Consider the following 27,412-nt stretch of genomic DNA (forward strand, 5'->3'; position numbering starts at 1 on the left):
AAAAGTCGTCTAATAGCCCTGCAGCACTCACACGAACATGATAGAAGCTTGCATGCATGCACCCAGGCTCGCTGTCTTCGGCTAAAAGAGCTTACCGTTGGATCTTCGCTCAGACAAATGTAGCTGTCTTGTCCACTTGCTCCTGTCGCATAGATCTGCAATGTACAACATCATCTTTGAAGTCTGAGGCACAGACAAACACACACGCGCGCACATTTGCGAGATCAATGCACGTCAGTCTATTCAATCAAACAGTATAAAAACATACCACAGACGTGGTGGTGGAAACTGGACATTCGCCGTATAACAAACTCAAGAGATTCAGTTGTGTGTGTATGTTTAATCAAAAGTTCATCTTGGGCACATTCAGTCTGTATTGTAACAGGACCCATCCCGTAAAAACTTCGAACAGATCTATTAAATTCTGAAATCCTTGACAAGTTTTTTTTCCAATCATCTGTATCTAACCGAAGTTAAAAAAAAATTTAAAAAAATCAACCAGTACACGCATCTACCCCCTCACACGACAATACATATGTGGCGAAAAAAGGAATCGAGAGGGGGGGAACAAGGAATAAATTAGATTCAGAAATAATTCCACTTCATCATTCCAAAATTCAAGTGTGAAGTGATCGGATACTGTGGTAAAGATACGTGCTTAGTATCACAACTGAAAATACAAGCCCTATGGTTTTAAATCAAGGAAACAATTAAAGTTAAGGAAAGATCAACAGAAATGTCGAGAACATGTAAAATATTGTACTTACAATCCGTTTCAGCATGCTATTCGAATAATAATCTCCCAGTCCCAGTCAGCCTCGTGCTTACGACTTCGACAGGATGTTGCCTCTCACGCTGAGCCAGTACAATTGGAGTGAATTCAAAGGCCAGAGATGCAGTACAAGCACATTAGTTAGATCCAATTCATTTACATTGCTACCTTGCCCAATTTATGGCTATTTCTGTTGGTAACATCACACATAATCATGGCAAGCAGTGCTTGTTGCCGACTCTGCTGGGACAGGCAGCAGACGATTTTATTTAGGAACCAAATTCTGATTGGTTAAAACATAAAACCGGAACTCAAAGTACCACTTGTTCTTTGGAAGTATCAAATCAAGAACAGATAAGCAGGTAAATCTGAAATGGGTTCAACACTTTTAAAAAATCGTAGTAAATCAGAAAACACAGTAAACGTTGGAAAAATCGTCCAGTATCGCTTCTACAGGTCTATACTTGGACAAAACATAAAGCAATTCAGTAAAGCTGACACTTCAAAATGTCTGTTTAGTTACACTTTAAGAGACATGTGATTTAGGTCAGTCCATTCTGTCAGCTGGTTTAGACTTCCTTGGAGGGATTCTGATAAGCGAGTTAAATTTTTGTTACTGGAGTGAATTGTGGTATCATCTGCAAAAAGTTCACATAAATGTTGAATATAAAGGGGGAGGTCATTAACATATATTGAGAAGAGCAGAGGTCCTAATACCGATCCTTGTGGTACACCGTAATCTACAGCTTGCATGCTCGATGCTCTAGTGTTTGTAAGAACTGTCTGTTGTCTGTCAGAGAGGAATGAACTAACAAGATTGATAGTATCATATCCGACGCCATACAAACCGAATTTTCTAAGCAATAATGTGTGATCAATTACGTCAAAGGCTTTTGCAAAGTCTACGAAAATGGCACCACAGAATTCATTATCGTTTATTTTGTCCAACCACTGATCAACAAGAGAGATTAAGGCAGTGTGGCAGGAATGCTTAGCTCTAAATCCTGATTGTTTAGGATGGAATAAGTTGTTTTGGTTGAAATGTGTTAGGATGTGTTTGTTGATATGCTTTTCCAGTGGTTTTGATAACACAGACAAAATGGAAATTGGCCTATAATTTGAGGGGTCTCTTTTGTCACCTGATTTAAACAGAGGAATGACTTTAGCCTGTTTCAGGGCGACTGGAAAATATTTTTTGTCTAAACAGAGATTGTAAATGTAGGTAAGTGTTTCAGAAATTACGGGGGCTGACAATTTAAGAATCCTACCATCAAGCCCATCGAGCCCCCGGGTGCCTGTTTGCTTGAGGTGTGTAAGTGCGTGAAAAACTTCAGGTACTGTAAGAAGGGGAATTTTTGCTTGACATGAAATTTGTTTTGATTTGCAAAATTCTTCTAAAACTTTCAAATCATTTAATTTGGACTTGTCATTTTTAATCACATTTTCAGCAATTTTGGAAAAATGTGTGTTTAAAGCATCGGGAGATATGTCCTTGATACAACTCGGATGACTGGCAGCCTTTTTATTCGTAAGTTCATTTATTGCCTTCCATATATTCTTTGAGTTTTGCTTTGAACTTGATGCTAGGTCACGAAAATATTTTATCTTTTTTGTTCGTTTAAGTGAATTTACCTTATTTCTCTGTTCTCTGTATTCCTCTTCCTTGCCAACCGACTTTAAAAAATCGCGATGGTCAATGGCATGTTGTAAATCATTATCAAACCATTTAGGTTTTACAATGTGCCTAACTCTCTTTATTCTCCACGGAGCATGTTTATCGTATATGTCATTGAAGGCACTAAGCCAATGTGTTAGGGCTTCGTCCGGATCCGTAAAATTGTAAGTATCAGATAGTGGGGAATTCCAAAGTTCATGTAGAAAGGTGTCTTCGTTAAATTGAGAAAAAGAGCGGTATTTTATTGTCTTGTGACCAACTTTAGGAATTTTGACACCCTTTCTTGACCATGTTAAACAGACAGGAAAATGATCGCTGCAACCATTGGCTGGAACACAACATTCGACAATATTATGGTGATCAGTAACATAGATATGATCTATCAGAGTACTGCTGGATGATGTGACTCTAGTGGGAGTGTTGACTATTTGTTTAAGATTATAGAGGTTAATCATATCAACCCACTGCTTGTTTTGTTTAAGCAAATCAACATTAAAGTCTCCCAACAGAATTGTTTCCTTTGACTCGAGCAGAACTGCATCTAACATCTGTGTAAAGTTATCTGACCAGTTTGCTCGCTCTGCGGGATTTCTATAACAAAATCCTATGAGGAGTGGAGGTGCTCCTCTCAACTTAACTTCAATCCACACAGATTCCACGAAGTTCTCAAGGTGTATTATTCGTGTATAACTAATTGATTCACTTATGTACAAAAGTATACCAGTTTCTCTACTTTGCTGAGGGTCTCTGCGTAACGTACTGTAACCTGGAATAACAACGTCAGAATCCGAAATCTGAGGTGTTAATCTTGATTCTGTGATCCCAAAAATGTGAAAACTTGTTCCAGTATTTAACAGCATTGTAGAAATATCATTGATTTTATTTATAGCATGGTTAATGTTCAGGTGCCCAACACGGAGACCCTGTTTTGTTGGCCATGTAGTAGGAGAGCTACTCATATTTAAGCTCAAGTAGCGTTTTGGGGCGTTTTTTGTTTGTTTGTTTGTTTAATTATTTGCCGAGAGAGAGACAGAGAAAGAGAGACAGAGACAGAGAGGGTCCAAGGGGTGACAGCCTGCCAATCACCCAGAGTAATTGGGGTCAACAAACACACATGAGGTTGATTTGAGTTTTAGCGGTTTTACAAAGATTACAGGTATAAAGTTACAAATTCTAACCATGATCCTTTCGCCCGCAATCAACAGCACAAAACGCGTAGAGAAACACACATGTATGCACGCACGCACACGAGCACACACGAACCAACGAAACGCACGCACGTACAAACACACACACGCATCCATGCCACCACCCCCTCCCTCTCCGAATAACACACCCACCCACACACACCCACCAACACCCACCCACACACACACACGCGCGCGCGCGCACACGTACACACACACATACCACACACACACACGTTAACAATAATTTAAAAAAACAAAAACATCAGCAAATCTGTAACCGAATACTGCGATTCTGCAACGTGAACAACAGGAGCCAGCACATCCAGTTTCCAGCAGTGCTCATCCCTCAAGTGTCGTGCCCCCCACCGGGGCCGTTCCATCATTCGCACTCTGGCACACCATCAATATCGCACTCAGGTTGAGTAACACCTCACCCCCACCGCCCGGAGGACGATATGTCATTGAATGCGTTTACCTTTGTTCTACTGATGGCCAGTGGCCCACACAGCATTATCGGCGAGGGACACACATGCAGTCAGGCATGTGGATGCGTAAGCATGTATGAGTGTCTGTCGATATTCGCGTGATGGGCAGGCGAGTGGAAAATGTTCGTGAACGGTTGCTTGCACGCATGATTGAACTCTGTGTCATTTCATGATATGCTGATGAAAACAAATATGCAGGGAGTGTCAAAGTTACAGCACATTTTGTATGTGGACTGCCTCAGTTTACCTAACGTCAGATACTAAACTTTTAAGAAAAAACTTAGTACAAGCGCATGTGCAAGGCAGATGAAAAAGACAAATTGAAAAATAACTTGATTTCAATTGATGTTAAAATGTAGCTGTGGATGAAATTAGACTAATTAGTCTCTACACGGCAAAACTCAAAGATTAGGTAATACTTTACACCGTCCACTCCTAAACACACACACACACACACACACACACACACACACACACACACACACACACACACACACACACACACACACACACACGTGCGAGCGTTCAGGTACACACAGACACACATGCACACATACAGACACCCACACACGCACACACACACACACACACACACACACACACACACACAAACACACAAACAGTCACGTAATCTTGCTGAAGAAATCCTGTCGCGTGCTTTATAAACTACCGTTACATTAATAAGCAACGAAAGCTCGCCAGCACGCAAGGATTGTTCAATTGTTTCAAATAGGCCTACTTTTCATTTCACACCCTCTATCTAAACCCCGTTCCCATATCCCAACCCGCCCCACCCCCCACCCCCACCCTCCCCCCCCCCCCCTTCTACCACCTCAAACCCAAACCCGACACAACAGATCAATACAAATCAGCTGGTAGCATGAAAACGAAGTGCTAGAGACATGATGAGGCGCCTAGCGCGGGCCCATGCAGAGCAGAATAGAATCTCATTTGCATCTCTTCAGCCCCATGCGACGATAACGAGCGCATCAAAGCTCTTTTGGGGACCTCGACGCACGACACGTGAAAACGCCCCCCGTTGGCAGCACGCCACTCAAAATGAAACGTACGTTGCAAGCACGACATAGGAAGAAACCTTCGTTAGAGGTAAGAGTCCTGAAAATACCCTGCAGTTGAAGCACAGCACAGGAATATATTCTACATTGAAGGCCTATGGCACGTGAAAATACCTTACGGTTCAAAGCACAACGCATAGATATAATTATTCTACGTTGAAGGCATGGCCCGTGAAAATACCTCAGGTTGAAAGCACGACACATGAAAATACCCTTCGTTGAAACGAGAGTCCTGAAAATGCCCTACGCTGAAAGCATGAGAAACTGACAACGATCAAAGCCCGATAAGCAAACATGTTATATTTCAAACTTTTAAAACGTCCTTCCCTGAAAGCGTCAGTCGCAAAAATACCCGGCAATGAAAGCAGGAGGGTGGGGAGGGGGGTGGGGAGGGGGGTGGGGAGGGGAAGGAGTGGCAAGAGGGCGGGGCAGCATAGAGTAGAACATGGAGGGGGAGACCTGGGGATGAGCAGCTGATGGTTCCATACTTTGTTTCGCCGTCTGGATTAGCGAGGATCTGTAAAGAACGGTAAAAACAACACGTTGTGCTCGTTCCCATCTGTCAATCATACCGCAACACGGTGGCCTAGTGGTAAGGCGTCCGTCCCGTGAGCGGGAGGTCGTGGGTTCGAACACCGGCCGGGTCATACCTAAGACTTTAAAATTGGCAATCTAGTGGCTGCTCCGCCTGGCGTCTGGCATTATGGGGTTAGTGCTAGGACTGGTTGGTCCGGTGTCAGAATAATGTGACTGGGTGAGACATGAAGCCTGTGCTGCGACTTCTGTCTTGTGTGTGGCGCACGTTAAATGTCAAAGCAGCACCGCCCTGATATGGCCCTTCGTGGTCGGCTGGGCGTTAAGCAAACACACAAACAAACAAAAGTCTGTCAATCATAGACTGTTGAATAAAACAAAGCACAACTGTCAACGTCAGTTTTATGTGACGCGCACCTACACTATTTACTGTAGATACATTTGCTGTGGTGACCCGCTGCATGACATATATAAGACAGCTTTCTAATAGTTGTTTACTTCACTTTTATACATGTTGATCGAATCTACATTACTGTTCATTATGAATGTATCACCCGAACTAATATGGGTAATGGTTTGTTGTTTGTCGGATCAACTTTGCATTCGTTTTTCTAGCTAGTAGTGAGAAAAAAGCACTCTCCCGCAACAACAACAAACAAAAAAAACTGCAAAAACAAAAAGAGATCTTGATTTGATCATGAAAATTGATGACGTGATGCACGGGCATTATGGTGATGACAATGCTTTACTAGCTGACACTTACCACAACAACATTCAGCGACATCAATATTTCAACAGCCCCTTTAGGGGCAAAATACTCCCATCAGCCGCAGGACTGAACAATCAGTTCTGCCAAAAACCTTGATGGCATTCCATTTGCTATGTGTATATGAAGTGTGGATACGGTTTTCGTCTGCACGATCATAATAATATAAATGTTTAAAGACGTCACTCCTTCATTCAGCAATGATCATAGACGCGTGGCAATGTACAGTATGTCCTGTATTTGGAGTGTTGTGTTGTCTTTATCCCGTAACATTATCTTCAGCATTGCCGAGTCAAATTTTCTTGAAGCTTTTTCCCTAACACAGTGGACTTTTTTTGTTTTGTTTTGTTTGTCTGTTAATTAATTAAAGGGATAAAGAGAAACAAAAAGTATGACGCAACAAACTTACCAGAATAATCACTAGAGGAAAGTATCGTGACTGTTGCCGGATTTAAAATGCTGTTCTGTGCGACATCAAAGGGCACTCATTAATAAGATCATCACTGCAAGCTGCATTTCCAGGCGTTTTAATTGTCTGTTATCATTCCACGTACGGGGTACTTTTCTCAGCTGCGATCGCAATTAAACTTCAGCTTCTGACTCCGGACGCAATTATTTTTCAGCTGTCACTTCAGTCGCAATTAATTTTCCTATGCGAGTTGTTCCGTTTCAGTCTAAAGTAAACACATTCATTTTATTTTATAGAAATTGGAAAAATTTTACTTCAAAAGCAACCAGCTGCCACCAGTGTGCTTCAGGAATGTTCCGAGCAGAAAGAAAGAATGAAGATAGATAGACAGAAACTAAGAAAAAAAAGACAGAAAGAGAGTGAGAGAGAGAGAGAGAGAGAGAGAGAGAGAGTTGAGAGACAGAGAGAGCGAGAGAGAGAGATAGAGAGGGAGAGAGAGAGAGAGAGTAAGAGAGAGGAAGAATGAGAGAGAGAGAAGGAGAGAAGAGAGAGAGAGAGAGAGAGAGAGAGAGAGAGAGAGAGAGAGAAAGAGAGAGAGAGAGACTGAGAGAGAGAGAGAGAGAGAGAGAGAGAGAGAGAGAGAGAGAGAGATACACAGAAATAAATCGCTGATCGACAACAAGGACTCAAAACCACAAACGAAGCGTAGTTGTCATCACTACACGGTTTTTTCCTTGGAGGCTTTCACACTATCTGTTCTTGCCCCCCCCCCCCCCCCCCCCCCTTCCCCCACCTCTTATTTCTCTCTTCCTCTCTGCGCGTATGGAAGAATGTACACCTGCGAGCAATTGCGGTCTGTTCTTGCTTGCCTATCAACTTATTCTTTGTGCTTAATCACCCGAAATCACATAGCTTGCGACAACACATCTCAGCGCAAATGGACCGTAACATTGCTAATTTTGAACATCTATTTCTGATGTTCCAACACTCCTGGCTAACTATTGCCTCATTCGGAGCAATCAGCAGACATTTTTTAGCAACACTCGTGAGAGTGTTCTCTCCCCTTATTCTTCCTTCATTCCAGGTGGCTGGTGACGGGTAATGGCTCCTGGTTAGTTCTTGCCGATAAAATCATGGTAATTTAAGGAACACTCTGCTGCATCATGCAGAGTATAATTACTTTCTACGTGCTGAAGGGCTCTAATTGCTATCGATTGTGTTACAGCATGGATCTAACATGGCTTATCTATGTTGTTGGCAATGTGTAAATGAAGTGTGTGTGTGTGTGTGTGTGTGTGTATGTATGTGTGTGTGTGTGTGTGTGTGTGCGTGCGTGTGTGTCTGTGTGTGTGTGTACGTGTGTGTGTCTGTGTGTCTGTCTGTCTGAACCTGTGTGTTTGTTCATATTCATCCCTTTTTGAAGAAAATTATGTGCGACACATTTTGCAACTCCTGTATTGAAGCAAAAATTGACATTTCCGAAAGAACCTTTTCACTTTAATGCAAATCTGGGTGTTTTACTTCTTATTTTAACACCCTGACACGCACATAAGTCACCTGCAAGCTGTCTTAGTTGAGCCGAAGGTTCTTTCGCGAAGTATTCGCGAAGTCTTAGAGAGAAAGAGAGAGACACCCACCCACACCCACACACACACACACACACTCGTACTCACACACACACACTCGTACTCTCTCTCTCACACACACAAACACACACACACACACAAACACACACTGCCATAACCGGACACCAAACAACAATCAAAACTCACCTAGCCAATGCAAAACACTGGACTTCCCTCCGCTCACACCAGCATAGCGAGCACAGACCCACACCCAACAACCACAGTGTCCCGTAAGTAAAGTTGCGACCACTAGGTAATGCACATCACACACATCACACAACATGCACAAACGCAGACATATGCCGGGGCACCCCTAGCACTTGGAGTCACATGATCCAATCAACGAGCAGCACGAGGCGAACGCGCTCAATAGCAGAGAAATATCATACAGATGTTGACAACCATATCAACAGACAGTAGATATAGATATATACAGTGGAACCTTCCTTTTAATACCGTCCCCCCAATTTAAGACTCTCTCCTTTTTAAGACCTTGTTTCCAAAGACTTTCTGTTCATAATGTCAAGCTCTATCTAATTACCCCCATTTTAAGAATCACTCCTTTTTAAGACATGATTTTCTCAGATTTGTGGAGGTCTCAAAAGGGGGGTTCCACTGTACCGCGAACACAGAGGGTGTTCATGGCATTCATCCATTCTCTGTCCATCGAAGAGGTGCTGGCAACTGTCCATGAAATCACATAGAGAGAGAGAGAGAGAGAGAGAGAGAGAGAGAGAGAGAAGAGAGAGAGAAATTATTATTATTATTATGGAAAGCTTATATAGCGCGAACCACAACTGTGCTCTCCGCGCTTTACATATTAATTTCTGCCGTTTGAAATGGAATTTTTTACAGACAGACAGACAAACAGACATTTTTTTTACACACAATATATAACGCATTCACATCGACCAGCAAACTTCAAGCCTATTAGGCGAACATTCACCTTTCACGGCCTATCGATCATTCCAAGTCAAACGGGTATTTGGTGGACATTTTTATCTATGCCTATACAATTTTGCCAGGAAAGACCTTTTTGTCAATCGTGGGATCTTTAACGTGCACACCCCAATGTAGTGTACACGAAGGGACCTCGGTTTTTCGTCTCATCCGAAAGACTAGCACTTGAACCCACCACCTAGGTTAGGAAAGGGGGGAGAAAATTGCGGCCTGACCCAGGGTCGAACTCGCAACCTCTCGCTTCCGAGCGCAAGTGCGTTACCACTCGGCCACCCAGACCCAGAAATGTGAGAGAAAGAGAAAGAAAGAAATGTGAGAGAAAGAGAGAAAGAAAGAAAGAAAGAAAGAAAGAAAGACAGACAGACAGACAGACAGACCGAAAAACAGACAGACACAGAAAGGGATATCACCCACAGCGAACACGAAGACAAGAATTATTCTTTGCCTGTAACCTACTTTCCTCTCTACAGCACGCTACGCTCGCTCTGTCACGCGATATTCGCATTTGTACAACGACGGACATTTCCGAAAAGGATCCTGGGATATTTCACACAGTGTGATTGTGGGGGAAATGACGGTCGCTGTCAGCCAATAGGAAGAGCGTGATCAGTTAAGTCAGCCAATCAGGAACGAAGAACATTGCTGTCTCCTGCACTGACAACATGATGGCGTTGTTTTGACAGATGGTGGAAACAAATTGTCGAAGATAATATTTGTTTAGCCTTTTTTTCTCTCCTACAAATAAGGACAACCCAGCAAAACTGCAACAGTGAGCTAGTTTCGGCTTGAAGGCACCTTGGCCGGAAACCAACCGGGATGCTGTCTTCTCCGTACAACTTGCCCTTCGAAACAACCACACACATACAAAGTACCTCCCCTCATTTCGCGAACAAGGAAAACATCTTTCTGCACAACGCAAAACCTACAATCAGCCCAATTGTTTTTGTTTTTTGGTTTTTTTTCAGCCAACGTAACTCCTCCTCCCTTCTTACCAAATCCCACATTGAAAGATATCCCGGCCTTCTGTTCGACCCCCAAACCCCACAATCATTCCATGCAAGTAGCCGTCTTCACGGCTGCCAAATCCCCTAATCTGTTCGGTATTCGAGGCCGGCCAGTCCCTTCGACTTAAAGGTACTGAACTTGTCAAATCCAGGTGCACGGAGCCCCTGGGACTTTTAGTCATACCTCAGGCAGCTATCCGTTAGAAGAACTACCAAGTTTCATTGACTTGCATCCAAAGAGTCAAGAACTGCGATTTTTTTTACGAATTAATGTCGTACTCGGACCCGGCTGGTCTTGACCTATTTTTGGATCTAAATTTAGATCAGGTAGATCACCACATCATGCACAAAAAGACACGTCACTAAGCAAACTATGTCAGACGTCATCATGAGTTTATATAAAACAAAATGGAGGCCGGAATCACTCAGTTGAATCGAATTCCGGCCAAACACCACGTAATAACTAGGTTAATTTATGCACTCGCGTGAACAAGAAACTGTCGAGCTTTACAGATGTCGTCGTTGGGTAGTTTTGGGTTTGTTTTACTACCACGGGAGGACTTTTGAACTGTAAATGCACTCAGCTGCAACAAAAACACAAAACGAAGGCTGTGAGCTGCACTGTGCCTTTGAGAAACTCGGACAGGACGCAACAGACGATTCATCAGACAGACTGGTTTCTTTCCACAATCAGAGACTTCCGTCTTCGGACTGTCAAGAAGACCACGAGAGAGCAACATGGAACATAAAAAAAATGCAAACATCGGACAGCCAGGCAAAATTAGACCATGGTTGACCGTCTTCAAACTGTCAATAATAATAGCACGAGAGTAACAACAACAAGAACGACAACATGATGTAATGATTCAAAACTTCGACAAGGGGGCATCAGACAACCAGGCTCAATGATCCAGCAGACTAACGTACACAGACCACCGTTTTTCAAACTGTCCAGCATACCCTGAGATAAAACAAAAACAAAAAACCGCAGCATTATGCAAGGATGAATCTCTCCAGCTATCAGAGCCTTCCATGAATTCTAATTCGGTGGCCTGCCCAACTCGTGTGATAGGCCCTGGCACGTCGACCCTGCTTCCCTGACCCCATTCCGGCCCTGCCCCTTAATGCATTCAAACGTGAATTACCTCCTATTGGAAATCGATTTTCTGCCACCACCTTTGGCCATCAAGGGTTGTGTCAACACAGGGCAAGCCGAGCCTACAAACCCCCTCGTGCTAAGAAACAGGCTGCAGTCGCGGTCCTTCCAAACGCAAACACCCTACTACACTCGCCGTGCGAGAGAGATGACGAGAGAAGCCGGAAGAGAGTTGACAGATTGCTCGAGCTATGTTTTGTTGTTATGATTCATTTTTGGCGTCATTACGGGAATGTGCACTAATACGCCAGTTTACTGTTTCTATTTTAAGTTGCAGAACTAGGTCACTGACGTGCATTTTTCGATAGCGGAATACATACACGTCAGAATTAAAGTGTGGATTTAAATTGTCGGTAGATCTTTTCTTGCAACCTTAAATACAAATATCCAAATGTTGGGGGGATTGTAATTAAATGTATTTAGCAGCAATTTTCCTGCGTAAAATAAACTGACTGAACGCCAAACATTACAATTACTTTATCAGCTGAATTGACTACCTTTTGGGGCAGATAGAGGATAAAATACACGCACACACACGCACAAACACACACACACACACACACACACACAGACACACACACACACACACACACCAGCCCCTCCCCCTCCCCAAACCCCAGCATCACCACCCTCACCACCCTCACACTTCACTAACCACATCAGTTTCAGCATGACATGTTTTGCAACTTCAATCTCAGTTCTGTTCGCGTGGGAGCAGCAGAAATCACTCCGACAGTTAACGTTTGCCTGATGTAATTTGCCCACTTCGTTGTTTGCCAAATGCAAAGCCGGCCCGCAAAGAACCAATTTGTTTTCCTATCGACCAATCTGGCAAGGGGAAAGGGGAAAGAGGGGATATAAAGGGGATACAAAACAGGCGAAAATGCGCAGCTTCTGTTTTCAAGTTGCTCAGAACAAATACTTGAAAGCCATTAGGTTGAGTGCAGCGTTATGGAGAAGACAAATTGCGGCTTTTTTTTTTTATCCCTGATTTGATGTTTTTACTTGGTTCTCTAGAAGTGTTTTGAGTAATCTCGCTGCGCTTATGTCAAGTTGTAACCTATTAGTTTATCGTTTTCATTGTTTTTGACGTTGGTATTGCTGTGTCTTGTTCGCTGAAACAAACGTACCTTTCCACGCTGATTTGAGATTTATTTACCTCTTTCAGCAGAAGTGTTTTGTGTGTATATAGTATAACCTTATTTATCTTTTTATTTTATTTAAGGCTTAAATTGTTATCCGATTTGTTATTTCCTTGGTAAAAATCAAAATATGATGTTGAAAAAAAGACATTTACAAAAAATGGCTTAATCAAAATGTTATGACGAATTTATTTATCTTGTGTGTGTGGCAATGTGTGCTTGTTTGTGTGTGAATGAGAGTGTGTGGATGTATATGTGTGTGTGTGTGAGACACAGACAGAGCTAGAAAGAGAGTCAGGGTGTGTTTGTATGTGTTCCGAGTTTGACAACACAGTGTTCCACTTTACACACCCATGCGTTAAACCTGGAACAAGTGCAGACATTTTTATTATGATCAGTCTGATGAGTTGCGTGACTTTTATTTTATTTTATGTGGTTCGTTTATTTACTGAAAGAGTCTAGTATGTGACAATATAAAGAACGCTTTGCAATATCTATTTTTTGGGTCTGGTACGGCTGTTTCTCCTTAACTGTTCCAGGTTTAGCGACTTCCCCCTACAATATATATACATATATTTTGCTGTGTGTGTTGTTATTCGTTGCTTACAAATACATGTACTCCAGAAGATTAAATATACACAGCAAACGATTGTAAAAGTTTGACGTCTCACTGGCAATACACAAACAAAGAAGTTGATTTACAAGCTCAAACTTCCAGACAAGGAACACCAACTTCAAGTGAATTGTTAATGGAAAGGCTGGAAATAGTGCAGACCTCATCAAGAGTTCTTCAGAAACTATTTCAAGATCGCCTGGTAAGAAGTTACGTTCGGCTCGTAACTTGACCTGACACACAAAGATACACAGACAGACAGACAGACAGACACACACACACACACACACACTGACACACACACACACACACACACACACTGACACACACACACACACACTGGAACACGCACACACACACACACACTGACACACACACACACGCACACACACGCACACGCACACACACACACACACACACACACTGACACACAAACACACACACACACTGACACACAAACAATCAATCAATCAATCAATATGAGGCTTATATCGCGCGTATTCCGTGGGTACAGTTCTAAGCGCAGGGATTTTGTTAAAAAAAAATTTTTTTTAATGCAATTTATATCGCGCACATATTCAAGGCGCAGGGATTTATTTATGCCGTGTGAGATGGATTTTTTTTACACAATACATCACGCATTCACATCGGCCAGCAGATCGCAGCCATTTCGGCGCATATCCTACTTTTCACGGCCTATTATTCCAAGTCACACGGGTATTTTGGTGGACATTTTTATCTATGCCTATACAATTTTGCCAGGAAAGACCCTTTTGTCAATCGTGGGATCTTTAACGTGCACACCCCAATGTAGTGTACACGAAGGGACCTCGGTTTTTGTCTCATCCGAAAGACTAGCACTTGAACCCACCACCTAGGTTAGGAAAGAGGGGAGAAAATTGCTAACGCCCTGACCCAGGGTCGAACTCGCAACCTCTCGCTTCCGAGCGCAAGTGCGTTACCACTCGGCCACCCAGTCCATACAAACACACACACACTCACACACACACACACACACACACACACACACACACACACACACACACACACACACACACTGTCACGCAATATTGCTGAAGTAATCTTGTCGCCGCGTGCTCAATAAACTACCGGTACAAGAATAATAAGCAACGAAAGCTCGCATGCACGCAAGGATTGTTCAGTTGTTGCAAAAGTCCATTTATCAGCTTTAACATTCAATACATCCATTTTAGGAAGGGGAAACCAACTAAAAGTCGCCGTGTTTTGTATACCATTTTACATCGGACAGCCCCAGGAAGTTATAAAAAAAACTCGGTACGATTTCCAGTCTTGCAGCCCAGACGCAATTAATCTTAGATGAAAACATAATAAGTCTTAATCTTTCAATTTGCCCGAAAACCGGTACGGTATGTATCGATCGAGGAGCACCGATTAACTGCTGGTTAAAATATTACCTCTGTGATTGACACGTACCAGTTTTGCCCTTTAAAAGCTCTCAGTATTCTTTGAAGCGATAACAAGTGATTTAAATGTTGCTCTGTTTCCACCCAACCAGCCAGCTGTGTGTAAGCAGTTGCTTAACCCCCGCTGATTCAATTTGCTGCTTGCCTTCTTTCATTACTGGCCAAGTCAGCTAGCTCTCGACCCTCAGGCATCAGCCTTCGCTTCATTATCGACAAAAACTAGTTGAATTTTCTCCTCTCTTGCCTTCCACCCCCCACCCCACTTCTCCTCTTCTCGTCAGCACTTTCCCTGAAACATAGCGTTATTAGCAACCTCTGCATTCTTCTCTTTGAAAGTTTGGTTTTGGTGGTAGTTGTTTAACTGTGACTTTCTCTCTCTCTCTCTCTGGTTTAATTGGGGAATTTTTTAAAGCAGCTAGCGAAGATGTGGTGTTGTTTTTAGTGAAACTGTTTAACGCTTTGTTTGATGAGGGAATCTATCCACAGAACTGGTACGATTCAGTTATTGTACCGTTATTTAAGAAAGGAGATAGAAATGATACTAACAACTATAGGGGAATTTCATTGTGTGATATATGTAGTAAATTGTATGGTACTGTTGTTAATAATAGACTTAAAGAGTGGACTGAATTACATAATATTACAGGTGAATGTCAGGCTGGTTTCAAACAAAATTATTCTACTGTCGACCACATCTTCACTCTGCTTGCTGCTGTACAGAAACAATTTTCTAATAATCGCAAACTTTATGTAGCTTTCATTGATTTTGAGAAATGTTTTGACAGTATCTCACGCAGACTGCTCTGGCCAATTTTGATTAAAAATGGTATAAAGGGAAAGTTGTATAGATGTATTAAAAGTATGTATGCAGTGGTCAAGGCTAAAATACGATGTGGTGCTCAACTAACAGATTTCATTAACTGCACAAAAGGTGTGAAGCAAGGAGACGTGTGCAGTCCAATTTTATTCGCTCTATTTATAAATGAGCTGGCATTGGAAATCATTGATAATGGTAGGCATGGTATTACTTTAAACCCTGACATAGTTGAATTGTTCATTCTACTGTTTGCCGATGATATTACTTTGCTGTCTGAAACTGTTGTTGGTCTGCAGTCACAACTACATAGTCTATATTTTGCTTCACAGCGCCTTGAGCTTAAAGTAAACATGGGGAAAAGTAACATCGTGGTTTTTCGTAAAGGTGGATATCTAGCTGCTCGTGAATTTTGGTATTTTGGTGGGCAAAGAATGGAGGTAGTAAAAGTATTTAGGTATTTATTTTTCTACCAAAGTAAACTTTAATTTTGCTTGTCAAGATCTAGTTGCCAGAGCAAAACGTGCAGTACTGTGTATTATGAGTAATTTGTATAAATTCGATAGATTGTCTTTGGATGTTTTTATCAAGCTTTTTGACTCACAAGTTCAACCTATTGTTCAGTATGGTGCTGAGGTATGGGGTCTGATGCAGGCAGCAACAGTAGAAAAGGTGCATTTGTTTGCTTTAAAACGTTTTTTAGGTGTTGACAGGCGTACTCCTAATGATCTTGTATATGGTGAATTTGGACGTTATCCCATTTACTTAAATTCATATGTACGTTGCATAAGATACTGGCTGAAACTGACAAGAATGGATGACAGTAGATTACCTCGTAAAGCATATAAGATGTTGTTTTCTCTAGATAGCAGAGGTAAATCTACTTGGGCATCACAGGTACGGTTGTGCCTGTGTCGATATGGTTTTCAGTATGTATGGATTAACCAAGGTGTAGCCTGTATTAATTCGTTTTTGGCATGTTTTAAGCAACGCATTATTGACTGCCGGTGGCAAGAGTGGGATAATCATATTCAGACTAGCGACCGGTTTGCATTGTACCGTACCTTTAAGACAACAAATCTTGTAGAAACATACTTGTCAATTCCAGTAAACAGACACATTTTAAATGTTTTGGTTAAATTTAGATTGGGTATTTCCAGACTTGCTTTACATACAGAGGTATAAAGCTGTAAGTGAAAATAATTTGGTCTGTCGTTTGTGTCAATCTAGTACTGAAGATGAATTGCATTTTGTTTTATGCTGCCCTGCACTGGAAAATCTAAGACGTCAATTTATTCCAGCAAAATTTTGTAGATGTCCTTCGAACTTCAAACTTGCACTGTTGTTGTCTGTGAAAAATGAAACTATACTTTGCAATGTAGCTAAGTTCTTGTATTTTTCATTTAAATGTTTAGAAAATGCTGTTTAAGCATTAGTATTTTGTGATTATACATTGTCGTTTCTTCTGTTCACTTGAAACGACGCGTGTGTGGATTGCTGCTGCACACACGCTTTACTTTTGTGTAACCAGCCCCCTTCCGAAAGGGGCTAAGGCCTTAAAGGAATAAAATCTTGTTCTTGTTCTTGTTCTTGTTCTCTCTCTCTCTCTCTCTCTCTCTCTCTCTCTCTCTCTCTCTCTCTCTCTCTCTCTCTCTCTTTTTCAATTTTATCATTGTGTGTCTATGCGTCCCAAGGACAGATTGTAAGAAAAGGCGTAGCCTTAAATCTTAATCCTTGTTAAATAAAGTTCAATTCAATTCAATTCTCTCTCTGTTCCTGTGGTTTGTTTCACTGATAATTCTTTCCAGACTGAAAATAATTGTTGCACTCTCTTGTAAATATGTCGTGAAAGAAAATACAAAAGGGAGGCAGAGAGAGAGAGAGAGAGAGAGAGAGAGAGAGAGAGAGAGAGAGAGAGAGAGAGAGAGAGAGAGAGAGAGAGAGAATTGCATAATTATGTGAATGTGTAGAATTTCTTATCTCTCTCTCTCTCTCTCTCTCTCTCTCTCTCTCTCTCTCTCTCTCTCTCTCTGTCTCTCTCACGCACACACACACACACACACACACATACACACACACACACATACACATACACACACATACACACACACATACACACATACACACACATACACACACACATACACACACACTCACATACACACACACACACACACATACACACACACACATACACACACACACACACACACACACACACACACACACATTGACACCCACTTCCTACCATGCCATTCTCCCACATTACACCATCCCCTTCCCACCACCCACACGGACGCCAAAATACCGAAGCAGACAAACCAACCAGACAGACACCAACCCGGCCTGGTCGACATGACTTTTCAAACACACATGCGCAACCCAGAAATGAAATGACTCAACCGTATTGCTTCTGACACGACCTAGACAGGCAGGTCCTAAACATCCAATGACTATAAGCCCTTCTCCTCGGGACTGTGCAACAAAGGCAGCAGGCGATACAGGAGCTGAAGCTTTGGCTCGAATGCCCATGCGTTGCATCCTGACTTTGATGTTGGTGGGTTCGATACCATGGTATCGGCATGCTGAAATGATATGAAATGTTATGAATCTCGCCTTACATCTACCCCCCCCCCCCCCCCCGCGCCCTTAAACCCCGCCACCAGCCCCTCCGCCCTCCCCCTGACTCGCAAATGCGCTTCGTAATTGTGTGTACATAGTATGTAATAAGGTCGAGGCGGATTTATTAAGGAACCATTGGCATTGCCATTCCTTTAGATTAACAGATTAAGGAGACATGAGATCACTGTCAAACTCAAACATAAAACTACAACGGAAACAGAAAACAATCCAAGAACAGGAAGAATATCCCATGCTTTACAAGGCAGGACATTATTTTGCAAGCCCTGAAAGAAGGCCACGCTTTACAAGACAGGACATTATCTTTCTAGCCCTGTACATAGTCTTGCGACTCTTCACCCCAGACCTTCCACTGCTCTACTGCTAGAGCATAACAAACCCGCCATGCTTTTCAAGACTGGACAATATCTTTCAAGCCCTGAAAGAAGACCACGCTTTGCAAGACCATGCTTAACAAGACAGGACATTATCTCTCAAGCCCTGTACATAGTCTTGCGACTCTTCACCCCAGACCTTCCACTGCTCTACTGCTAGAGCATAACAAACCCGCCATGCTTTTCAAGACTGGACAATATCTTTCAAGCCCTGAAAGAAGGCCACGCTTAGCAAGACCATGCTTAACAAGACAGGACATTATCTCTCAAGCCCTGTACATAGTCTTGCGACTCTTAACCCTAGACCTTCCATCGCTCTACTGCTACGTGACAGACGACCTGCCTAATCCCGCCATAAATCCCCCGTGGGTAAAATGCCCCCGCCATTTGTTTTCCCCCGCATCGTCCGGTCGGGCTAGGCTGGCATCAGATAAGCTTTATGGCAATATCATTAATGGCTGTCTTTTCTGGAATCGATTCCAACGGTACTGATTCCGGAATAATTCATGTGATGTTATGTCCTTCCTCTGGGCTGGAACAGGATAACAATTTTTTCTGATTCCCGAATTTATGATCTGTGTTGTTCGGCATGAGTAAGCCTTACTGGCTGATCTAAAAACCAGATTGAAACTATACTAATCTCCGAATTTCTATTCTGATTTGTTCTTCCTGGTCTGGTACTGATTACCGAGTTGATTGATGTGATGTTCGTTGTAATGTTCTAATGTGTAAAACAAAAGCAACATTACTGATTCCCGAACTTTTGTTTGTTCTGTTCTTGCTTATCTCTAATGCGATTTCAACGGTTTGTTTGTTTGTTTGCTTAACGCCCAGCCGACCACGAAGGGCCATATCAGGGCGGTGATTTCAACGGTACTGACTCCTGAATAATTAATGTAATGTTCTGTCCTTGCTTAATAACTTCCTGATCTCGAACACGATTTCAACCTTAGTGATTCCCGAATTCATGTTCTGTCCTGTTCTACCTTGCTTGGCACTGATTCCCGAATTTACGTTCTTTGCGATTTCCTTGATCTATAACACGACTGCAATGGTACTGATTCCCATATTTACGTTCTGTTCTGTTTTGCTCATCTGTAAAACGTCTACAACGGCACTGACTCCCCAATTTGTGTTCTGTGAAGTTTTTTTATGATCTGGTTCTAAATCCTGAGTTCAGGTTCTGTTCCTCCCGATCTGCATCACGATTAAAACGGAATTGATTCCCGCATTCTCATTCCAGTTTCTTGATCATGACTCCAACGGTAGTTTTTACTTGATGTATGTTTTTTCTGTTCTTCCTGGTCTGCAGCACGCTTCTAACAGTACTGATTCCAGAATTTATACTATTAGGAAAATTGGAGATAAAATTCAAACTTGAAAAGTCGTTTTAACTTTCTAATCTGGAGCAGTGGTAGGAAAAATGAGATATAGAATTTTGACATGCAAGTCTGTCCTCCGTGCGAAATATGCATGTCGATGCACGTTTGTTGCGTTGCATTAAATGGGTTAATCGTTATTTGCTGCCATATCTGCTGTCATATCCGCAATACAACCAGCAGAAATTCAGCAGGAAAGAATCAACAGAATCAAGAATTCTTCTCGTAAATCAGCTGCAATTCAAGCATATTAGACTTTCATTTCCGACGAAAACGGACTCTCAATTCTGGTTCCATACGATCAGGGCAGTATTGGGTTTGATATTAATAAAGATGTCTGACATTAGGCAAGTTTCAGGGTCCGGGGTATAGCAAGTTCAGAAAGGGGGTGACACGGATTGCAGACAACTCTTTACGTTTCTTTCACTCTAGCAGGGACCTATTTTACTAACTGCAATTTTACGGAACGACGACTCAAGACGAAGGACTCTCCATTGCTGGAGAGAGAGAAAGAGAAAGAGAGAGAGAGAGAGAGAGAGAGAGAGAGAGAGAGAGAGAGAGAGAGAGAGAGAGAGAGAGACGGAGAGAGAGACAGAGAGAGAGAGAGAGAGAGGGAGAGAGAGAGAGACAGACAGACTGGACAGAGACAGAGAGGGAGATAGAGAGAGAGAGAGAGACAGAGACAGAGACAGAGACAGAGAGAGGAGGGCCAGGGGGGGGGGGGGGGGGGGGGCAGACAGAAACAGAGACACACAGTAGAGACAGAAAGAAAAGGAGACAGAGATATAGAGACAAGGCATTTCTTTTCTGAGCCCACGAACGACAGACAAATCTTGAAACCCCAGTGCCCAACGTCTCAGACGTAGCAATACAATTATTCAGATGGTGTGGCGTGCACAGTGTCATCAGCCGCAATCCAATGCATACTCTAGTCGCAGGAGACTTCCAGTTCTGTCGTTTCATGTGCTCGAAGGCCTTTATCTAGGTCATTGCATAACAATGCTGAATGCGCCAGTGTGTTACATACGCGTGTACTTGTAGAAACAGGTCGTGTCTCAAGGTTCAAGACATATATTTACCAGCTGGCATGAACAGGGATGACGTAATGAGCGGTGCACAAAACGGTTCGCAGATTTTTGCCATTATTTGTCTTTCGCCTGTCCTACCTCTGAACGTGTAGGGTTCCTGTATGTGTTGAATGGATATTTGCATGAAAACCGCAGTCTCTTGCATACATTCATACGCAAAAATAAACCAACTGACTGTCAGCCACGATGACACACACACACACACACACACACACACACACACACACACACACACACACACACACACACACACACACACACACACGCGTGCACAAACACACACACACAAACACAAACACACACACTTACACCTACACACGCAGGCACACACCTGCACACATAGACACAGACAGACACAGACACACAGACACAGACACTACTGTGGAGGCAAGGGCACTAATTTTATAATCAGAAATAGCAGATAAATACAGAGGAAGAGGAGTAATATATTACAAACTTCTCAAAACAGATACTAACAAAAGTAATACAGAATCAGGCTTGGCTAATTTCGGTCGAGATTCCAATTGTTTAGTCCCCTTACCCTTTCTGCATAAATATGGAAGCTTCCTCTGCAGTAGTACAACTCCTCAGATGTCATGAAACCAGCCCTCAGAGAATACTTTAGTGCTTATCCTTGCCGAGCATAGACATCCATTGTCAAGTCAATCGGGATTTGCTTATCTCGGGTAATGGCCTAAAGTCTTCCTTGTTTGGGCCATCGATTGAAGGAAGTGTGCAGCTCCATTATTTCCCCGATCCGTTCCAGTGGGAATCTTTTTGCATTTATGACATTCTGTTGGGTCAAAAGAACTTAATCCTGATCACAATAATAATACGCCTTTCTGAGCACGTCAAACTCTCGATTCGAATGCCAGAATGCATAACAGAGAGTTTACAGTATATTTCCGTACAATATCACCCATCTATGTTCTTTTTTTTGCAGTATATGGACTTTCTCTCTAAGTGGAGACAAGAAAGTCAGAAACAAACACCATCTGCTTGTATATTTTTCGTTAGCTGAAGATACGTCGTAACCAGTTCTTCCTTTCGTGTTGGTGTTCCGTGTTGGTGTTTGTTTCTGATGATAACATTTAAATTTTATCTTGTTAAAGTAAAAACAACAACCGAAAAACAATAACAACTGTTCTGTCAAAGTAATCTCTCAGGCGAGGAAACCATTCCAATTTCCAATTTCCAATTAGTCGGGAGATTGAACCTTTCACTGTCCTATTGTTATGAACACTTATGTCTGATTGGTCCCATGTGTGAAAGACATACTCCATATCATGTCAGACGAGACAAGTATGAGTCAAATCAGCCAGGGTGCATACACTCATATCACATAGTGGCCAGTCAGATCAGACAGCAACCACTCACATAAAACAGCAATCAATCAAATGAAACACCGACCTGTCGGAGGGGACAGCGACCCATCAAATGAGGACATTAAAATAAGCCCGTGCTCCCTTGTGACATGGCTCCAAAGGAACAATACATACATGTACTACGCGCAGAACTGTCAATGCGAACCGTATCACTTGAACTTTTGATATGGGCTGAAAGTCTTCGTGTGTTTATTGAAAGTGTTACAGATACTTCCTTCTGGCGTTTCACGCGTTCCTGTTCCCTAAGAAGGCATTAATTCATTAACACTTTTTATTTCCATGCGAAGAGTCTTAGGTCTGAAACTTTTCATTTCCATGCGAAACTTTAGGGCTGAAAGTTTTTGTATGTTTATTGAGAGTGATACTGATACGTTTACTTTCGACGTATCACGCGTGGTAAAATTTGTGTTCCATAAGAACAAGTCCTTAATTCACTGAAACTTTTCATTTCCATGCGAAGAGTGTCAGGGCTGAAAGTCTTCGCATGTTTATCGAAAGTGTCACTGACAGGTTTCCTTCTATCGTTTTCACGCGTGGTAGCTTTCGTGTTCCGTGGGAAAAGGCCTTGATAGAGCACGGGCTTTAAACGACAAGTTTGACCTCACCGACTTGAGCTTTTATAGCCTTACAAATTACCCGCCTGACAAGAAAGCGCATGCAAAACAAAGACAACAAATTCGAGTTTAAGTGATGGCAAACATCGATTTGTCCTTCCTTCAAAAAGCTCTTTGTCTCGCTGCAGATAAAAATGCACCCAGCAATCAATGTCATTGCGCAATAATACAGAATGCACGTTTTCCCACAAAAAAGCCATACCCAGAACCTGAACTTTCCGTGCTGAAAGAAAGCATTCTAGAATGAACTTCAATATATTGCATGTTTTTTTGTTTCAAGAACTGGCACTGGTTTTGAATAATCACACCTGTATTAAGCTTTGGCTCTTTCTCGAAGAGTCTGGGAAACATAGGAAAGGAAACACAAAGGAGGAAGCAGCACAGACAGAAATACAGGAAAAAGGAAAAAACATAAAGGGGAAAAATAAGGAAAAAATAAACTGCAAAGAGGAAAGAAAAACAGAAAAAAAGAAAAAGAAACATACACACGAAAAGTAAAGCACAATTTTAGAAAAATAAAACAGGACGAAGGCCGACACCGAACAAATTCACAATCTTAAAAACTACGAAGGTTAAGGAAAGAAAACACCTAACACAGTGTCTATTTGGTCAGGGTGAAAGTAAATAATTAAGACATGTTCCCCAGAGCGGATGCATGTTATACAGTTGTGGATCCGAGAATGTCCCGCCCTGCAAGAGCAAACACCATGGAGTTTTGAGAAGAACAACAAAATGGCCAATAGACGAAAGACGGTTTTTGAAGTGGATTGAACGTAAAAAGTGTTAGAACTTTGGGCGAGAAGAGGAAGAAGGAGGGTGTCTGATGAAGACGCTAAAAAGGAACGGAAGAAAGAGGAGGAAAATAAAAAATAAAAAAAGTCGCGTGAGGCGAAATTACTACATTTAGTCAAGCTGTCGATCTCACAGAATGAAACTGAACGCACTGCACCTTTTCACCAAGACCGTATAGCATCGTCAGCGGAAAAAGCAGTGAAATTGACAAGCCAGAATAGCGCGGTAGTGGTTGCGCTGAGCAGGATAGCACGCTTTGCTGTATCTCTTTTCTTTTTAACTTCATGAGCTTGTTTTTAATCCCAAAAGAACATATATCTATATGTTTTTGGAATCAGGAACCAACAAAGAATAAGATGACATTTCTTTTTAATCGATTTCGGAAATTTAATTTTAATCATAATTTTTATATTTTAAATTTTCAGAGCTTGTTTGTTTTTTGTTTTACAAAATATAACATATTTATATGTTTTTGGAATCAGAAAATGATGAAAAATAAGATACAATTATTTTTGGATCGTTTTGTAAAAATTAATTTTAATTACAATTTTCAGATTTTTAATGACCAAACTCATTGATTAATTATTAAGTCTTCTAGCTTGAATTGTATATACCAAAATCCGGCCTTCGTCGAAGATTGCTTGACAAAAAATTCAATCAATTTGGTTGAAAATTGAGGATGTGACAGTGCCGCCTCAACTTTCACAAAAAGCCGAATATGACGTCATCAAAGACATCTATCACAAAAATGAAAAACACGCCTGGGGATATCATACCCAGGAACTCTCATGTAAAGTTTCATGAAGATAAGTCAAGTAGTTTTCTCGGAATCGCTTTATGCACGCACACACATACACACACCATGACCCTTGTCTCGATTCCCCGTCTATGTTAAAACACTTAGTCAAAACTTGTAAAAAGGAGAGGGAGAGGAGGAAGAGAACAAGGGAATATAATGCAATGCAATGCAATGCAACACATTACAATACAATACAATACAATACAACACAATACACACGCACGCACGCACGCACGCACGCACGCACGCACGCACGCACGCACGCCCCCCCCCCTCACACACACATTCGCATTGGCTATCATAATGATACCCTCTCACACCCAATTGCTTTACAGAACTGAAGGGAAAATGTAAATGATTAATAAAGAAAAAACACAAAGAACAGTCAAGAAAAGAAAAGAAAAGAAAACAGAAATCTTTACCAAAGCGGATTAATCGCGGTATCGAAGCAGCGGCGTGCCGACAAGCTGACACGCTTATGGACTCGGAATATATGCAACACACCCTCAACAGTAGGGCGGCCATATTTGCTGGTCCATTACTTCAATTGCCCGGATGGAGAGACAGACATGTAGACACAAGCAGCCAAGGGCGTCGGGGGCAAGGATCCTGTGCCATTGCGTAAGTAATCTCACAGATATTTCATTTCCGTAAGTGGACTAGACATATAGAAATATAAAAAAAAGAACGTCTTCCTTCTTGTGAAGAGTACCGGCACCGATACGGAACAAGGCGGCGCCTTTCCTGTAGGCGGCAGCACAAACACGCGCACATTATGGAGTGTAAACTTTGCGATTTGTGGTGTGAATCATTGAAGCGTGTTGAAACTGCTGGTGAAACAAACAAGAGTATTACCTGTGTTAGGTTTAAGCGACTTGCTGCCAATTTCCCCTTAGTTTCTAGTTAGAAAGGATGCATGCAGGGAGGACCACGAAGAAGTTCGCCGGAGAGGTTTCAATGATGAAATGTGTGAGTACGCTCAGTAACACTTTCTGGCGAATGAGTATAAAGAACGGTCGTGGGAGTGTTCACTGTTTCACATAATGATAAACACAGATATGTGACACCTTCAATAATTCAAAAGTGAATGAATTATAGCCTGTGTTTTTCTTGACTGTCATGTGATGTGACGCTGCTACTTATAGAGTAGACACCGACCAAAATCGTTTCCTTTCATATTCAAAAGTTTTGGAAGTAATTAAAAACTTCGTACTCCATCTGAAGCGTCTCCATTCTGCATGACCCAGAAATTAACCTCTGCCTATACCAAGACTGGCATTCAATGTAAGGGGCTCCGCTCACCTATGTAACTTCAGCAGGACCGACGACGCACTGCAGATTATCCCAGCCCCGCTACACGAATACACCTGCGCAGTTTCAGCGGCACAGACGACGCACTGCATATTCATTATGCCGCGATAGGGTTTATGACGAGTGCTTGGCCTGTTTTCCTTTCATGCAACGTGTAGCGGGCTGGAATAATCTGCAGTGCGTCGTCGGTCCTGCTGAAGTTACATAGGTGAGCGGAGCTCCTAAGCTATTTTTCTCCCGCAAGGTCTCATGCAAGTCTGTCTGCACGCAACTCCACACCAGCGCACACACACTCTTTCTTTTCTATTCTCCTTTGTTTTTCTTTTCTTTCTCGTCATTTTCTTATTTGTATGCCCAACTTTGTTTTAATGTGTGTTGGTCTAGCTTTTATCTTTCATGGACGGGCGCCAAGACAAATCATTTCTGCAAACGGAGAGGGATTATATGCAACCGTACACGCCAAATTTCGGTAGGAATCTGCGCGTTTATCGTTTTCTTTCTTGCACTAAAAGCTCTGATGGCGTCATGGCAGTTGAACTTAGAGACCGGTTCAAATCTCTATGGCCGATCTAACGAGCGAGCGTGGCTCAGCCGAAAAGTTACTGCTGCGTAAAAATGAAGTTTATGCTATGCTTCCCGGCGTTGCACTTGTTTCTGCGTGATGAGTGTGTGTGTGTGTGTGTGTGTGTGTGTGTGTGTGTGTGTGTGTGTGTGTGAGTGTGTGCGTGCGCGAGTGTGTGTGCGTGTGTGTTTGTGTGTGTGTGAGTGTATTTGTGTGTGTGTGTATGCGTGCGTGTGTGTGTGAGTGTGTGTGTGTGTGTGTGTGTGTGTGTGTGTGTGTGTGTGTGTGTGTGTATGTGTGCGTGTGTGTGTGTTTCCACCTTAAAGACCAAGCAGCACCATCCTTGACAGATGCATCACAGGTCCTTGAAATTATGTTTCTTTTGGGGGTAGTATTCTGACGGAAGAAAAGCTCTATTCAAGGAGCCTAGTACTACTGAACAGAAACTTTTAGGTTACACTAATAAAAGTATTTGGCGGTCAAATGTTTCCCGTTTCAGGAATGTTTAAAATGAAAAATAATTCCGTATCCCTATTCGCCACCGATTGGGATTAAACAATTTGTTTCCCGTTAAATAAACATTGATTTTTAATTAAAAGATTCCCAATCCAATCCAACCCGTAGTGGATTTCTGTGATTCACAGAAGATACAATCAATCGAATAAATCAATAAATAAGCAAAACATATCAATACAGGGATAAACAAATAAATAATCACTGACTACGTACTTAACTCATTGTCTCCCAGGTACGAATATATCCGTACCACCCATATGGCTCTATCTGACCTGGTACGGATATA

At 42.2% G+C, this 27,412-nt stretch overlaps 1 protein-coding gene across 1 annotated transcript in view; it reads right to left on the reverse strand.

Annotated features, from left to right (window-relative positions):
* LOC138982512 (Kv channel-interacting protein 4-like) overlaps window positions 1-27,412 on the reverse strand; it is a gene marked incomplete in the record, with an annotated part of 302,169 nt that overhangs the window by 83,429 nt on the left and 191,328 nt on the right.

The sequence above is a fragment of the Littorina saxatilis genome, linkage group LG12 (genome assembly GCF_037325665.1).
Source record: "Littorina saxatilis isolate snail1 linkage group LG12, US_GU_Lsax_2.0, whole genome shotgun sequence".
Lineage (NCBI taxonomy): Eukaryota > Metazoa > Mollusca > Gastropoda > Littorinimorpha > Littorinidae > Littorina > Littorina saxatilis.